The 3721-nt window shown below is 34.3% G+C and overlaps 1 long non-coding RNA gene across 2 annotated transcripts; it reads right to left on the reverse strand.

The window, feature by feature from the left end:
* Positions 1 to 660: 660 nt before the first annotated feature.
* On the reverse strand, positions 661 to 3477 carry LOC132615478 (uncharacterized). 2 transcript variants are annotated; one of them, XR_009572708.1, is made up of 4 exons: positions 3293 to 3477; positions 1717 to 2310; positions 1552 to 1617; positions 661 to 1246 (listed from the first exon to the last, which is right to left on the reverse strand). It is a non-coding gene; the product is annotated as an uncharacterized LOC132615478 (long non-coding RNA). The 2 variants fall into 2 exon arrangements; XR_009572707.1 differs by having other exon boundaries at positions 1717 to 3475.
* Between the last annotated feature and the right edge of the window lie 244 nt (positions 3478 to 3721).

Below are 3721 nucleotides of genomic sequence, written 5' to 3' on the forward strand. Positions count from 1 at the left end.
TTTTTTTTAGGTTTTCTTACTATTGTCCTGTACTCAATTTGAAGCCCCGATAGTTTAAATTTGTTTAGGCGTAAGGCCCATTAAATTTAAAGGAGAAATATACACTACTAAAAAAACAGGGATTTTCGACCAAAAATTTCGACCACACGAGGTCGAAAAAGCCTTTATTTCGACCAATTTTTCGACCACACGCGTAGGTCGATAACAGCTTGGTCGAAAAAAATTTTCGACCACACATGGTCGAAATCACATTCTACCGAAATTAAGGGAAAAATTATTTTCGACCACATCTGGTCGAAAAAATTATTTTTATATTAAATTATATTTAACTTTTTCGACTACGTGTGGTCGAAAACATTATTTATATTTAAATATAAAAAGAAAATAAAAATTCAATTTCGACCACATGTGGTCGAAATTGTAAATTGGGCCCAGAATTTCGACCACATGTGGTCGAAATTGAATTTTTCTGAGCACAATTTCGACCTCATGTGGTCGAAATTGTGAAATATCTGGGCTGATTTTCGACCACCCGTGGTCGAAAATCTGGAATATGTTTTCCAGCATTTGCCTGCTTTTGGCAGCCCACCTGCCAATTTACAAATAGTCAAATTCATCAACCAAAACAGCTATTCAATTCATCAACAATGCAACACAACAACCATAAACAATGTTCAAACACTTGAACACTTAAACATTGTCCATTCAAACACTTATAAACAATCAAATTCAACCTCAAAGTACTTAAAATTAAAACTACATTCAAACACTTAAACATCATAAACATCATTCAAACACTTAAACATTATAAACTTAAAAGTACTTCTAATTCGAACTAAAAATCCCCATATTACAAACTGATAAAGCATGAGTGCATGACAAAAAAGACGAACTAAAACAAAGAAAATTTCTTCTTTTTTTAGCTTTTAGATGACTTCTAATACATGGTTAATCAAAGAAGCTCGGAATGCACAAATTAAGGCTAAATTTTCACCACCATATTAGTTCTCCAAAGGGAACTCTATTTCCTTTGAAGCCATTGCTGCGCTACTTCAATTATTTGTGAAACCCTTTTAATTCTTTCATTTTCTTCAACAGATTAATCTAGCTAGGTACTATATAATCACTTGGAAGTTGAGTTTCTGTCTCGTTGACTGGCAAGGATGGCATCAATGGCATCTTTTACTTGAGAAATATTTGGAGCTTTTCCACCTTGTGTCGGCCAAAATTCATCTGTTGCCAACACCTGTAACCATACTCACAAGAGTTTAACTTTTGTACATTGACTCATTGTAAAATTCTTTTACACTATAAAATAAATTGAAAGGTAATCATAAGTAAATATTCTTATCTGGTGAAATAAGTAATCTTAAAAATAAAATAAGTAATTTTCTAACAAAAGTTAAATTACATTGATAGTATAAAATTTCATTACACTAAGTTAGATCGTAATAAAAGTAGAGGTAGTAGAAGCTAAGATTGGAGCTTAACTCAAGAGAATAAAAATCAAACAGAAGCACAAAAATGCTAACAAGGTTTATAAATATTCACCTTCACTTGCAATTGAAGAAACTTGACGTAACTGATTGCTTTCTCTAACATGGTGACCAAATCAACCTGCATTAATATACATGAACCAAGGATTAAGAATTTTCCTTAATATGAACATACAAAAATTGTAGGAGTAATAAAGAAGTAAAGGATTTAACCATGTACCTTGGAACCATTGGGAACAAGTTCTTGTAGTATCTTAAGTCACTCACTGATCCGCTCTCTTCCTGTTTAAGCTTATAAGATATGCAAAAGATGAAACAACAATAGCAAAAGATGCAAAAGCGAAGCGCCCACTTCATTGAGGTGAAACACAATTTTTTTTAAAAAGAGCAAAATAAATAGAGAATATATATATAAGCAAAAGTTCAAATTCAAAACTAAAGTAGATATCCATAGACTAAAAGTTCAAATAAAAAACTAAAGTGGATATCACAAAATCCTCCAGACCATAGGACAAACAAAATCAAAGCTACTAATAGTTCGACATCTAGTTCTTATTCTTCTACAAGATTGTCAAAATCTTGTACTCCCACATCATCATCATATTGCTCATCATCTTCTTCAATTTCATTATCATCTTCTTCAACTTCATCAACTAGGGAATGACTTGCCGCTTCACCGCTTCATTCTCAGAAGCGTTCGCTTAATTGGGTAGCCTCCGCTCCACTTACCTGAAGCAACAAAGCTTCGCTTCACCGCTTTAAGCGAAGCGTAGCGGTGAAGCGCCAGCTTTCCTGAACACTGGCACAGTGTATGCTGAGAAGAGTCGAAATGGGCAAAATCCTTCATACATTTTCAATAGGTTCCAAAGAATTGAATTTCTGAAGTACAGGTCATGCATTTATAGTATTCTTTTTCATCATCTCAACGCCAAAATCTCTTTCAATTTGATAGGAATGAGAGAATGTCAACCTTATCAAATATAAGTACGTTTAATTATGCTATTGACTACTAGTATATGCTAACATGGCTCAGCTGATAAGAAGATGATATTTGGAAGTTGATTCAGGAACATGCTCAATTACTCTAAAGGGGGAAATAATCCTCCTAACACGAATAACTCACTTCCTAACCAGCAACCAAACGACCCTTTAAAGCACAAAAATTTGAGGCTCAGATACTACATTTTTGCTCGGACAAAGAGATGGCAACCACGCCATGGCTGCAAAATCACCAGTCGCATGCCAAAGAGAGCCTCAGATGCAGGCCATCCTGGGATTTTCCAAGCCAAGATACGGGTCGGACTGCCCTCAATGCCCTTGTTAGCCCAGACAGTAAAACATTATCTTTATCACAACCTCTTTTGCTCAATTACTCCAAAAGGAGGAAACAGAAACACACACTGAGATATACAGCTGAAGCTGTAGATTGAAGAAAATGCATGCATATTTTTCATAAACAAAGGGCTGTTGGTTTAGTTGCTAAAAAGAAAATCATTGGCACAACAGAGAGGGGCAACCGCCCTTAACAGAACATCCCTTTTCTGTCTCTGGCCAGAATTTTTTTTAAAGAAAATTCTTGGCCCTTGCCTAAAAATTTCCCAACTTTCTTCAAACAAAAACATCTTTTTTTTTTTATGACAAAACAAAAAACATTTTCTTCATACCAAACACACCCTTTTAGCATAATAACACAATACAATAGGTAACAACCATTCAAACAAGAGCTGCAAGACTAAAATTAAAGCTCAGATCTGTTTATAAAACAAGAAAATAAAGACATCGCCATGGCTGCAAACCTCGGGTTCAGATCTGGGTTGCCCCGCCAAGATACGGGTCTCCTTAATTTCTCTTGCCAAGCATTAATTGTAACCTCAGGATTCTCTCAAGCTCTTCTTTGTGAGATGAACTTAGCATGGTAGAGAGAGGAGAGAGAGAGAGACGAGAGTGAAAGAGAAGGGGGAAATGAAAAGAAAATTAAAGAGACTAATCTAGTCTAAATCTTTTGAAATTTTCGACCACATGTGGTCGAAAATAATTAAGTCAGATTTGACCGACTTTGACTTAATTATTTCGACCACATATAGTCGAAATTAGATTTTTATTTTTATTTTTTAATTAATTTTTTTATATATATATAATTTAATTCTGTATAAAATGTTTTTTTCCCATTTATTATTTGTATAAAAATTAATTTCGACCACACGTGGTCGAAATGTATTTTTCCT

Source organism: Lycium barbarum, chromosome 10 (assembly GCF_019175385.1).
Source record: "Lycium barbarum isolate Lr01 chromosome 10, ASM1917538v2, whole genome shotgun sequence".
In the NCBI taxonomy this organism is placed as follows: domain Eukaryota; kingdom Viridiplantae; phylum Streptophyta; class Magnoliopsida; order Solanales; family Solanaceae; genus Lycium; species Lycium barbarum.